We start from the raw sequence: 14270 nt of genomic DNA on the forward strand, positions 1-14270 counted from the left end.
AATCTCTTCGACTTGTTTTATTCCCTTTACAGTCTATATGCACATTATGTGCCATTCACCACTCTGCTATAATAGAGTTTGTAATACAACTTTCATACAGAGAAGGTCATTTTTATTACACTGCCTAAAGCGATGTGATGTGCTAAATTCATCTTACTCATGATGAAGATTCATAACACATAGGAAGTGCAAAGTGTGATGGGGTAAATGAACAGGACTGGGTATATCTAGTTACAAAACACACACTCAGAGCGAAGATTCTGCTTGATGTATTTCAGTTAAGTCAACACATAACTGATGAAAACATTGAAAAATGGCCAAGTAGTGGAGGCAGATTGGAGTGAAGAATGTGTGAGCCAGCTAAAAGATTTAACATTTCATAAACCATGGGCTACACATTGCTGGCCAGTTATAAAAGCCCCCTTAGAATTCATGAGTGTTTGGTGGAGCATCTTAGCAAGTTACTACGGGCTTGAATTCTTGTGCATGAGAAAACCTTGCACGCTTTACGTCTCCAGGGCCTTCCATGGCATCATTTCAAGACATAAGTTGATATATGTTTTTCATTGTGGAGACCCTATCGCTAGTTTTTATGAAAAAAAAGAGTCAAACTCACAAATCATCTGGCAGACTCCAAAATTCAGAAGAGGAGAATCTCAAACCACCAACTTGGGGTCATAAGCATTTCAAACGGTGAAAACTGGTAAGGAGTTAGACTACTATATATTAAAACCCAGATCTGTTGCAATTCGCACATTGGTTTCAGATTGAAAACCACACAGCATGAACAAAACCTGAGCCCATTTAGCAACTGCTCTTGGAGGACCTTTGTTGTGTTATGGTCGGACCACCCTCATGTCTGGTGGAACATGATCATCTATTCAACCCAAGGGGAAACTGATTCCCAAAGAGAGAACATTTTTAAATGAGTGTACAGTATTTTTGGAAGGGCTTCCTAGAAGGGAATGGTGTTGTAATACGTTCTGACAATAAATGTTATTGCTGAGAAGAAAAAAAATGTATATTTCCTATAGTCACAAATAGATAATCATGTAAAGGGGTTGCATGGGATTATTTCTTCCAGGAACAGTGCGCCACCTGTTCACAGGTTGTGTATGGTATTGCAATTCTGCTGTACTGACATTGGTCCAACGCCACACACATCCTGCGGACAGATGTAGAAGTATTTTTTGGAAGACGGTAGTAATGCTTGTCTACCATACACCATGTTTACCATATGCCATGCCTACCATACGCCCCGTCTACCATACGCCCCATCTACCATAGGCCAGGTCTACCATACAGCATGTGTACCATATGCCAAGTCTACCATGCAGCATGTATAGCATATGCCATGTCTACCACACGCCATGTCCACCACACGGCAGGTCTACTATACGGCAGGTTTACCATATGCCATGTCTACCATACAACATGTCTACCATACAGCATGTATACCATATGCCAAGTCTACCATATGCCAAGTCTACCATACAGCATGTATACCATATGCCAAGTCTACCATACAGCATGTATACCATATGCCAAGTCTACCATACAGCATGTATACCATATGCCAAGTCTACCATACAGCATGTATACCATATGCCAAGTCTACCATACAGCATGTATAGCATATGCCATGTCTACCACACGCCATGTCTACCATACAGCACATCTACCATATGCATTTACAATTATAGTTACCATTTGTACACCTACAACTGATCATGACAATGTTTTCTGTTTTAAATGCGCAGATTTGATTAGTGATGGAATTATTGTGTATCATTGATGAACTTAATTGTTTATCCAGGAAATGATCATTTGACATTTGATGGTTGTCATTTAATCTTTTCCTATACAATTACATTGCTAGTACAGTCACATTTATTCTGCTATGTATGATAATTGTAAGCTGTAGATGTCTATTTTTGGGTTGGTAACATTTCTATCACCGTGGGGCACTCATCAGCGGTGCAGACGATTGTGATGTTATCTTAGGTTCCCCTTTGGTTATTGGACTGCTTTTTATAGTTATTAATATAGATTTTGGAATTACATTTTCACTGCTCAACCTATAAACAAGACGTACAAAAATGCCAGTGGGAAGGTCGGATTCACACGGCCCTATTTGCGAGTGCAAAATTTGCGTGCACAATAGGTAATGAATAGAATCCATTGATTTCAATGGGTTCATTCACAAGTGCGAGTCCCAGTGCTGAATGACAGCTGAGAGCTGCCCCTGATTGGTCCCTGCGCTGAGCCAATCAGAGGCAGCACTCACTCACCCATTCATGAATTCATGAATGGGTCAGTGAGAGCTGCCTCTGATTGGTGAGGCTGTGACCAATCAGAGGCAGCTCATTCAGCAGGCGGGGATTTTAAATCCCCGACTGCTGAATACTACTCACAGCAGTTCAGGAGAACTGCCGGCCGGCCGCGGCTGAACTCCGTCTGCCGGGACAAGGTAAGTATATATTTTTTTTTACTTTTTACACAGTTTTGGATGATTTTCAGGGAAGGGCTTATATTTTTAAGCCCTTCCCTAAAATTCATCCTGAGATCGCCCGCAGCCCATTGCTTTCAATGGAGCTAGCTGTATTGCCGGCTCCATTGAATTCAATGCGCTGGACAGCGCTGCACTGCTTCGGCCCGTTTCTACTGAAACGCGGCTAGGAGCAGATTTTTCCGGTGATTTTTCGGCCCCGGTCACGCGATCTGCGGATGCGCATCCGTCATGCGATCCGCAAATCGCGGCAAAAAACGGCCATGTGACCGAGGCCTTAGAGTGTATACTAGCAAGAATCAAACTGACAACCTAAGGGTAACTTCAGACGAGTGTATGCACAAATACACTCACCTCAGCGCAACATTTTTGCACAGGAAATAAGGTTGATTTGCACGCATGTCTGCGCATAGAACTGTATTTTTTGCACATGCAGGGCTAGTTCATATGCATGTACGACCCCCCCCCCCCCCCCCCGCCCTGATTTAATAGGCTATTTAGCCTAATGAGGTCCAGATGTGTTCTTTTTCCTGAGGTTTTGTGCATGCTCTTGCATATTGCACACGCATTTGCACACCTCCCATAAACTTCTATGAGGCCCTCTGGTGCGCAAATACACAGGAAAATAGAGCAGGTCCTATTTTTTTGCGTGCACAAGAAATGCAGAAAAAAAGGAAATGAGAACCAACCACTGAAATGAATGAGTTCCAACCTCTGTGCTTTGTGCATGCAAATTTGTCTGTCTGAAGGAGCCGTAAGTGCTGCAAGACTGCAATACAAAACACTAAAGTGCTACTTTGCCACCTATACCTTTTTCTTACTTTGCCACCTATACATTTTTCTTACTTTGCCACCTATACATTTTTCTTACTTTGCCACTTATACATTTTTCTTACTTTGCCACCTATACATTTTTCTTACTTTGCCACATATACATTTTTCTTACTTTGCCACCTATACCTTTTTCTTATTAGTTTGTTTTTCCAAACACGGTAAAATGATATCAGTGGGATTTTAATTGGATTCAAAAGTAAAAACAATAAAAACACTAATATACCCCCTCTGATACCTTCATCGTCCTTGATCATATCGTGCTATTAAAATGCAACAGTGAAAGAAAGTACGTCAAGAAGTGCCCAAGTCCTCCAAGTTATTACTTGCTGGCAGTCAGATGCCGTTTTCCTCGTCGAGTAGATTAACCCCATATGTTTCTCTAATAATACTTAACCTTCCTTGAAATTCCCTATTAAACAAATAAAACTAGACTGTTCTATCCCAAACTGGGTGTGTATGTTATGTGTTGGAATTGTTGATGTTTGCGGTAGGAATGTAGCAATTTATGACTACATTGTTTTTCATGTTTTGGCTTCTTTCAGTTCGTTTGGAAAATAGCAGCAACTGTAAGATGAATGTTAGTATCTCATGTTAATAAAATAACGTCATGGCACATTGCCAAATTAAGGACAAGAAACTCAGAATGGACGGGAGTATTTCTAGCTTGTGTTGGGTCGCTCTGGATATTATATAGGGTGATATGCATATAGAAATATAATATTGTAGAAATGAATCCATATTTTTGTTGGATAATTCAAGGTCATTGGAGAAGCTGGAATAATGTTATTCCATATTAAAGAGCTGTTTCATTATGCATTTGCTTTTATTATACTTTGCATATGAGAAGCTGAGGTTCAGGCCGTGTTCACATGTCGCCATGTTTTTGGCATTCCAGTAAATTCACAGTGGCCAGATGTTTTACCGTCGTGAATACGATTTTATGAAATGTCATTCATACACTGCAGTTAAACAAGGACGTTTAACCCTTTCCAATCCACTGTCTGACGTCTAAAGACATTATGATTTAAGGCTGTACAGCTCCGATGTTGGAAGACGTCCGTCGGGGTTCTCTTACTGTGTATTGCCAGCCTCTCTGCTGTCGGAGCCTATCCAACGTGTCACCTTATGCAGTACTGGCTTTAGCCAGCAGATAGCGCTGTTTTATAAACAGCAGAAAAAGAATAAGCCCCTAGGTAAAGCAGAATACGAATTGGATTGGAAAGGGTTAAGGGCATACTGCAGATTTTGATAAGCATGGCCGGTTTTTGGCATTTTTGCTTTAGTGGGGAAACCACAATAAAAGGGTTATCACTTATTCTGTGATCAAGTGATATATGTTTTTGGTGACATAAGTGATTGATAGCTAAAACTACAACCACTGAAACACCCAGGGATCACGAGAATGTTGCACCCCAGAGTCTTCCAAGAGAATGAAGTGGTGGTAGGCATGTATGATCACTTCTTTGGGACTTGCGGAGATAGCCGAATGCATCGCTCAGCTATCTCCATGGAGAGTGAGTGGAGTAATGCTCATGCTTGCACATGATGAATCCTCATGATCCTTGTTGGTTCCAACTCCAACTTTTGAAAATTTATGACTAAGGGTGGTTTCACATCTCATTGACAATTTAATTGTTGTCCAACCAGTGAGCTGACAATTTAATTGTTGGACGAGTTCTGCCCCTGTGAATTGGTTTCACATCTACGTTTGAACCTCTAGTCGGAGGTTCTGTCACAGATCTGGCACGATATACCGAAAGAAAAAGAACTGAATGCAGCGTTTTCTTCTTTTGGCAAAAAGCTTGGCAGGTGAGCGTAAAGCCAATAGAACCCATTATAGTCAATGGGGTCCATTTGGAGCTGTTCATTCTCTCATAAGACTGAGCTGTTCAGCCAGGGCATTCCCCTCTCCCCTAATGGGGCAGAAAACCAGAACCCCCCCGAGCACAGATGTGAAACCACCCTTATTCTGTGGCGAGTTGTTAAGTGTTTTTGGTTGGACAACTCTTTTACATTCTTTATGCAGAGGACAGTGTGGACAGGAATAGTGAACATACATGTACTCAGAATCTGGGGGACCACCATAAATCACAGGTTTGCATGGAGTGAAACCCCCTTTACGCCCTTTCACACAAGCCTATAGGCAAAAACACTCTTGCAAGCATTAGTGCCATGAACAATGTGCTTTTGCGCACATATTGGTGCATATTACTGTACCTTTTGCACACAGAGCCAGCTCACATGGGTGTGTGACCCTCCGCCACCATGATTTTAAAGGCTATTTAATCTATTGAATTCCAAATGTCTTCTTTTTCCCGTCGAATTGCGCAGCATATTGTGCTTTTGCATGTGCATTAAGTGCACATTTGTGCAGCTCCCATAGACTTCTGTGGGAACCTTTGGTGTGCATAAAAATAGAGCATGCAAGCGCAAAAAAGAATATTGAGAATCAATGGGTTCTATTGTCTACGTAAGCGCTGCGAAATAAGTTGGTGCTTTACAAATAAAGATTATTGTGCGCGCATATACGTTTGTGTGAAGGAGGCCCTTGAGGTTGTAATACCAAAGTGGACACATATGTAGTAAGCCGGCTATAAGTGTACAGATTTCTCCTGATCTAACAAGCATTCTCTTATCTTTTATTGTGATGCTTTTAAGGAAAGGGGAAAACATGGAAAGATGTCTGCCAGGATATACAAATTGCTCTAAAAGACTTAATGGTACCACATTATTAAAGGGGTTTTCCATGGAGATCCTATCCTGAGGATCCATCATCAATAGTATTTTCCACCCTGTGCAAACTTGGCCTAAGTACATTACCTTACATCGTGCTTTGGTTGTCCTCATAAAATAAGGTTTAGGGCTTATTTACACGAGTGTATATCGGTTGGGCTTTCATGCCTGGCCGATATACGCTTCCATCTGAGCAGTCCCTTCCCCTCACCGACTCTTTGCCTCTCTCCTCCACTCCGGCATTTGCAATGGGAGGGGGAGGAGCTAAGCTCTGCTCTGTCCCGCCTACTCCCATTGCTGGCTAAGGACAAGGGGTGGCGAGGGGCGGGAGCTTAGCTCCGCCCCCATCCCACCCACTCCCATTGCAAACCGCTCGGAGGGGACGAGAGAGACAGAGAGACGATCAGCGGGAGGGTAGGGGGGAACTGTTCAGATGGAAGCGCATATCTGCCGGCTGTGAAGGTTGGGTTCTCACACGGCGTATTCCCGTCGGTAATCGCACGATTGGCCGCAGCGAAAAAACGCAAGATTTCTGCCGGTAAAGCGCTGCTTAAAACCCTGCAGCACTTAGCCTCTGGTTTTGGAGCAGCTTGGCCACATGCTTTTTCGTTGCAGCTGCCGCTCCCATAGAAAGCGCGGCCGTAACAGAAAAAAAAAAAAGAATGGACATGCTGCGGCCAGAGAATCCACGGCGCAGTGCTGGCTTCTACCAGCTTTGTCGCGACGTATTTGCCAGCCTGTGTGGACGAGATTTCCGCCGCCCACAGGTGGATTTGCCGTGACGAAATTCCGGACAGAATTTCCGCGGCTAATCCGCCCTGTGTGAACCCAGCCTAAGGGCTTATTTAGACGACCATATATCGGCTCGGTTTTCACGCTGAGCCGATATACGGTGTCCTTGTCTGCAAGGGGGTGGAGGATGGAAGAGCCAGGAGCAGGAACTGAGCTCCTGCCCCCTCTCCGCCCCTTGCCACTATTTGCAATGGGAGGGGAGGGGCAGGGTCGGGGTGGGGCAGAGCTAAGCGGCAGGACTTAGCTCCACCCCCATCTCGCCCCCTCCTATTGCAAATAGTGGCAAGGGGCGGAGAGGAGGCGGGAGCTCAGTTCCTGCTCCTGGCTCTTCCATCCTCCACCCCCTTGCAGACAAGGACACCGTATATCGGCTTGGTGTGAAAACCGAGCCAATATACGGTCGTCTAAATAAGCCCAATCTGTGGAAAATGGCATGTAATCACAAATATAATGCAAGCGCAAGCTTTACAGTGAAGGAGGGGCAGAAGTCTTTTAACAGTTGCACCATACCATTGACTTCCATCAGGCAAGCCGATATAATCCTGAACAGCCATTGTCTTTTTGGCACATTGAAACACATCCAAAATGAGTGTCAGTACAACTACCGGGGCCTGACGCCTCATCCCAGGTAGACATTGAAGGCAGATTTAAAAATCTGTTTTGGACAAAACTAATCATTTTTTACTTACAGTAGCTGTATTAAATTTTTATTTTTATTCTTTTTATAACCATTTTTTCTATGCAGACCAAAAACTGTAAGAGAGCATGGACTGCTATTCTACAAAGAGAACTGTCTGCCCCAGATCCATTGTTTAGTTGAGTTCTTCCCATCTCTTTGAGTGGCTTGTGTTTTTTTTCCAGTGCAGTGGTTGTTTGTTTTATTATTTGGTGTTTTTTCCCTGCTGCTCTTGAGGGGGCAACACAATCATTTTCCTTCAACCACTTAACCACCTGCATGTCAGGAAGTGACTGACAAAGCAATAGCAATCCATGTTACGTGGGATACTAACAACACGTGGCTTCGGAACTGAATGGTGGGAAGGGCGCACAGGACAGCGACAGATCCCTTGTCTGACTCTGGAACACAAGAAGCCTGTCGGAATTAACTCCTGGCCAGGGGATATGAACCTGCTACTGCAGGCTGCTAATTAGTTTTCCTCCCGGACAATGAAGCATTGAGCTTGCCAAGCAGGTGTCTCTGGCACAGTCCCATGATTATCAATGGTGAAACAGTATAGGGGCAGGAGGGTAAAGGACTTCAACTACACAAAGAGATGCAATAAAAGCCTTCACACTAAAAGAGCAGCACGATGGCGAGCAGCGCAAGTCCTATTCAGTTAATATAGTTGTTATTTTTGCTTATAGAATTATTAAAGAATTACAGTAATTATTGTATTAGTATAAAACTAGCCTAAAGCTCCAATTCCCTAAAATTAAGTTTTGCTTTGATGATGAATAAAATAAATGTCTTTATAATATCAAATACAGAAATGGCTTTAAATTGTATCCAGAAGTGAAATTCTACCTCGGAGCAACTTTCTGGAATACATCAGAGGATTCCGTTATTATTGCATAAGCTTTCAGAGTACATTTTTTCCTGCAGATCTATCAACTGACTCTAAACTTACAGTTATAAGACATTCTATGTATGCTGACTGATCTGTAAAACAATGGAAGGCAATCTGATACAGTATGGGCTTTACTTTCTAAACTACTTTGGAGATTGTCACCAGGACCAAGTAGGAGCAGCTAACAGATAAACAGTGTCCTCATGCTGAGTTTGAGCATATGTGGAAGAAAGTCAAGAAGCACTTCATATGAAAAAGAGTTACTTAAGTTGGTGAAGTAGCCGTATAAAGGGTTCTGCTCCCCTGGGTCAGTTGTGAATATACACAGCACTATAAGTGCAGGGTGGTTAGAATAGACCTGGACTGCTGCTGATGGTGATCCCCGCTGCATGGATATCCATCAGAACGTAATGATAAATGGGTAGGATGATCTCCAATGCCGGAGATGTCAGCACGGCGTCACACAATGGGGTTAAGTTTCTTTATTTACTATACTATAGTACAACACGTTTTGGACATTGCTCTTCCTCAGGCTTATGTAACATAAATGCAAGCAGTAACAACTGCGCATATATAATCCCAATGGACAATATAAGTAGAGATAGAATGGTAGTAAATTACAAGATAAATATATAAATGTAATCCAGGTATGACGGGGTTTGGCTGCTGCAGGAAAATACAGTTACTGCATTACATGCTACCAGGATAAACTCACATAGTCTCAATATAAAACAATCTAAATTACAGGCAGTCTTTCTATATATAAGTGGCACTTGAATTCTTAGGGCTCATTCACATTGAATTTGCGCAGCTAAATTAAATGCGCAAACAAAACGCGACTATTAGAACCAATGGCTTCCTATGGAAACCTTTAGATGAAGGGAATTTAGCCGCGCAAAAAAAAAAAACCACCTAAAAAGATAGGACATCGGTGACTGAAATTCCTAACTGCGTGAAAATATAGCTTTTGACTAGAGATGAGCGAGCGTACTCGCTAAAGGCAAATACTCGAGCGAGTAGTGCCTTATGCAAGTACCTGCCCACTCTTATCAAAAGATTCAGGTGCCGGCGGGGGTGAATGGTGAGTTGCGGGATGCAGGAGTGAGCAGGGGGGAGCGGGTGGAGAGAGACAGATCTCCACCCCCCCTCCGCCGTCCCTCCCCGCCACTCCCTGCCCCCCGCCGGCACCCAAATCTTTTGAGATGAGCGGGCAGGCACTCGCATAAGGCAATACTCGCTCGAGTATTTGCCCTTAGCAAGTATGCTCTCTCATCTCTAGTCTTGACCTATCTTCGGTGCACAAAGCACAGAAGCCTCCATGGACTCCTATGGGAGACTATGCGAGTCGGTCGGCAAAGAGAGATGAAGGGATTCCCAGCGGAGTGGATGTTGGGGTTACCCTGCAGAGGAGATGAAGAGGTTCCCCCACTGCAAACCCTTTCATCTCCCCTGCAGGGGAACCCCTCCATCCACGCTGAGATGAAGTGAGTCACCGGTGATGAAGGTAAGCCCTGGCAGAACCCCCTTCATCTCCCCGGGGTTCCCTTCATCACAGAGATAAGGGGACTCCTGGGAAAACCCCTTCATCTTCCCTTGGGGTTCCCTTCATTGCAGGGATGAGGGAACCCCCAGGGTAATGAAGGGAAGCCCCGGCAGGGATAAAGGGAGTCTCCAACAGGGTTTCCCAGAAGCTTACAGAGGGATATTTAAAAAGTGAAAACTTGCGGTTCCGAGAGATTACAGGGCTGCTGCCATGATCTCTCTCTCTCTCTCTCGTCCCCGACCATCACAGCAGCACATTTTTTCCGTCGCTCATCAGCGTTGTTTTATTGCTAATACAGCTCAGGACTTCAGTACAGAAAAATAGTCTATTCGCCATGGATGCTGCCCCTTGTTGCCTCTCATCCACAGGGCAGGCCATGGGGCGTGTGACCTGTGCAGTTGTAGGGTAAATCAGCTGTCCTTTCTGGGAGATACCAAAGACGGCCTGGTGTATAAGGTTTTTAATTATAATGTACTTTAAAGGGGTTTTGTCACTATAAAAAAAACTTTCTAACAGCTGGGTGTGGCATAAAATAAAAAAGTGACTAGAATTACTACTTTTTAGTCCCCAGGGCACAGATTAGCTCTTACAGTCCAGGCACCGACTTTTAGCATGTACATCCATAGCAAGTCAGGTGACCGTTGCCACCAGTAGGAGGCCACAGCACCACCAGCCCTAACTCCTGGCATCATAGGATGTGAGAAATGATGCCAGGAGTTCAGACTGACACTGATTAGCTGCAGCTTTCACCTGATGTCTAGTGGGAGTGGGTGGTGGGGCAGCAGGAGCCACTCAGCTCTGTCCTACAGAAAGGTGAGTTTAGTCTCTTTTTTTATTTTATGCCAGGCCCAGCAGTTAGGTTTGTTTTTATAGTGACTAAACTCCTTTAAGGGTCCTACCAAGCTACTCCTTTAAGGAAATGGTCAGCCTTTAGAGATCCACTACACAATCTGCAGTTGGATTTGCATTGACAGATGCAGCAGATCTGCAAATAGAGTAGCACCATCCAATGGCGCTAATCCACAGATAGCCCGACATGGGATCCCAGCAGAATCCAAACAAGAAATGATCTGTCACTTCTTTTTACTTGGTTTTTTTGGCCTAATATTAATTGTATAGCAGTCTTAGGTCTAAAACAGACTGGCGCATGCACAAATACACTCACTCTATTGCGCAAGAGTATTAAAAAAAAGCAGGAAGATAGGTGCTGTCTAGAGATGAGCGAGCGTATTCGCTAAGGCAAATTACTTGAGCGAACATTGCCATTTTCAAGTACATGCCCGCTCGTCCCAAAAGATTCGGGGGCCGGCGGGGGAGAGCGGGAAGGAACGGGCGGGGGGGGGAGATCTCTCTTTCCCCCCTGCTCCCCCATGCTCACTCCCACAACTCACCGCTCATCCCCACCGGCCCACGAATCTTTTGGCATGAGCGGGCATGTACTTGAAAATGGCAATACTCGCTCAAGTAGTTTGCCTTAGCGAGTACGCTCGCTCATCTCTAGTGCTGTCCTATATTTCTCGCATGTCGAAAAACTACAGATGAGAAAGATAGGACAAGTCCTATCTTTTCTCGTGCGCAATACTAACGCGCAAGATTCTTGCTAGTGAAAATGAAACCATTGAAAACAATAGTTTTGTTTTGTCCCATTTTACGGCCATGATTTTCACAGCTGCAAAACGGGACAAGATCACAGTCGTCTGAAGAAACCCTTAGGTCTTAAACAGACGAGCCTATGTGCAAATACACTCGCCTCTATGGAGCCAATGATGATTTTTATGCTTGCATAAAATGGACAAAAACGAATGATTATCGTTCGGTCGTTAGTTCACCTTTAGACCAAATGATTATCACTCATGTTCACTCATTTGAATAATGTTTTGAACAATAATCGTTTCATCTAAAAGCACCTTAAGGGCTTATTCAGATGACCGTATATCGGCCGCGTATTCACTCCGGCCGATATACGGCATCCCTCTCTGCAGGGGGAGAAGGCTGGAAGAGCCGGGAGCAGTGCTCTGAGCTCCCGCCCCCTCTTTGCCTCCTCTCCTCCCCTCTGCACTATTTGCAATGAGGGGAGGCGGGATGGAGGCGGAGCTAATTCCCACCACTTAGCCCAGCCCCCGCCCCGCCTCCTCTTATTGCAAATAGTGCAGAGGGGCAGGGAGGGGGTGGAGAGGAGGCACAGAGGGGGCGGGAGCTCACTACTCTCGGCTCTTCCAGCCTCCTCCCCCTGCAGAGAAAGACTCCGTATATCGGCCGGCGTGAATACGTGACCGATATATGGTCGTCTGAATAAGCCCTAAACTAGAGGGACAAGTATAAGCAAGATGTCACTAAGGATAATTTACATTAACATAGTAACATAGTATGTAAGGTTAAAAAAAGAGACCTGTCCATCCAGTTCAGCCGATTACCCCCAATGTTAATCCAAAGAAAGGCAAAAAGAGGAAACGGGTTGAATAATGGTATTACTAAGATTATCTAAGGGATTTAATGATATTGTGTGACTTTTCTATCTACATAGCACAAGTGCCAGTTGAGTTTCCTGAATAGCTATCTTTGTCCCACTTCTGCCACTCTCCAGTTTTTATAAATGCCTCTCCCTGTCCCAAAAGAACTACAAAAGCTTTACTCAAATTTTGACCCTTGAGACCAATTTAGGAAGTTTGTAAACTCCCCTGATCTTCTATTGCTAAGGATCACATTTTCATTCTCTTTTCAGTCCCACAATACAAAGCTCTGTCTCAGTATTAGCACTGAATTGTCCATTGTCCCCACTATCAAAAAGTAAGAGCCCCCTACATCAGGCCATTCTTGTGCTCCTTGCTGCACACACATAATGCTGTGTTCTCAGTATCAGAGTTAATTGGACGGCGGGAAGAATGCTAACTGATCCTATGAGCTCCGAGAGTCCGGCTTTCTTACATGATGTCTGAGATTTCTTGTCAATCATGTATAATGGGTAACTAAGGATGCTGCTGTTTGATGCTTGTGACTGTTTGCAATCTGTAGTATTGGTGTTTCTGTGTCAGCTATAGATAAAAAAATGTTTTATCATTGTGAACTGTTTTGATGTTAGATTACTTTAAGGTGGTGCCAATATTTGCTCTTTTGCTGAGCAGGAACCCACTCCAACCGGGTGGAGATGTAAAGGGTTAACCCTATTGATAGACTCGTCTTTACATGGTTAAAGGTTCACTAATTTTTCAAATAGCTTGTGCTTATATGATAGCCAGTGTGATAATTATCAACACTGCTGATTTATATATTTTTTTTACCAAACATTACGTGTTTGTTCTTAAAAAAAAAACCTCTAACATGCTGGTTTCCTTTCCCCTGGCTTGCTGTCTGCTAGTTCTTGATGGACAAGGGGACACTATGACTAGGGCAGGGAATGAATCATCAGTGCTCACTTAACTGTATGCAGAGAGCACAGAGGAGGGGGAAGGAGAGACACTCACACATTGAGAGCTGCAAGTAGAGACACTCACACATTGAGAGCTGCAAGTAGAGCTAATGGTGAAATCTTTTGCTGTTTACACACATGCACATTGCTAAATCTTTCCTTACACTCCAGCCTGATGATTTATGTCTGTGTGTGTTTGATAGTCTAAATTGGCACCGTATCACTGACTATTGAATTCTTGTACCATAGTATATGTCATTCTGGTACAAGAAAGTTACTTTCAAGACAATGTCACTGCATTCTGCTAATCTGCCCCCCCACCCCCCACCCCCCACCCCCACTGTCTCCTGACTCGTCTTCCTGCTCAGGGAATTATTCAGACAATTTTCCCCAGACTGTACACTTACCAAAGATAGGCCCCCACAATGCAGACCCAGATTCTCCCAATCACCTTATAGGCCCATCTGTCAAACTGTTTCATTTGCAGTTCCAGAAGCAACCACAGTTTCCAACTGACTCAAATTGAGGGCAGTACAGTAAAATCAAGCAGGGAACCCTCACAGGAAACAAAAACATAATGCAGCAAAGCTACGTTTTGCCCACTCTGATTATAGACAATGTCGATTAACCTTTTAACCCTTTCCAATCCACTGTCTGACGTCTAAAGACATTATGATTTAAGGCTGTACAGCTCCGATGTTGGAAGACGTCCGTCGGGGTTCTCTTACTGTATATTGCCAGCCTCTCTGCTGTCGGAGCCTATCCAACATGTCACTTCATGCAGTACTGGCTTTAGCCAGAATATAGCGCCATTGTATAACAGCACAAAAAGAGTAAGCCCCCTAGGAAAACCAGGATACAAATTGGATTGGAGAGGGTTAAAGG

The 14270-nt window shown here is 44.0% G+C and overlaps 1 protein-coding gene across 1 annotated transcript in view; it reads left to right on the top strand.

Moving 5' to 3' along the window:
- The window catches only part of IQCA1 (IQ motif containing with AAA domain 1), a 201647-nt gene that overhangs the window by 83573 nt on the left and 103804 nt on the right, over positions 1-14270 (top strand). The window lies entirely within an intron of this gene.

This window comes from Eleutherodactylus coqui, chromosome 8 (assembly GCF_035609145.1).
Source record: "Eleutherodactylus coqui strain aEleCoq1 chromosome 8, aEleCoq1.hap1, whole genome shotgun sequence".
Classification (NCBI taxonomy): domain Eukaryota; kingdom Metazoa; phylum Chordata; class Amphibia; order Anura; family Eleutherodactylidae; genus Eleutherodactylus; species Eleutherodactylus coqui.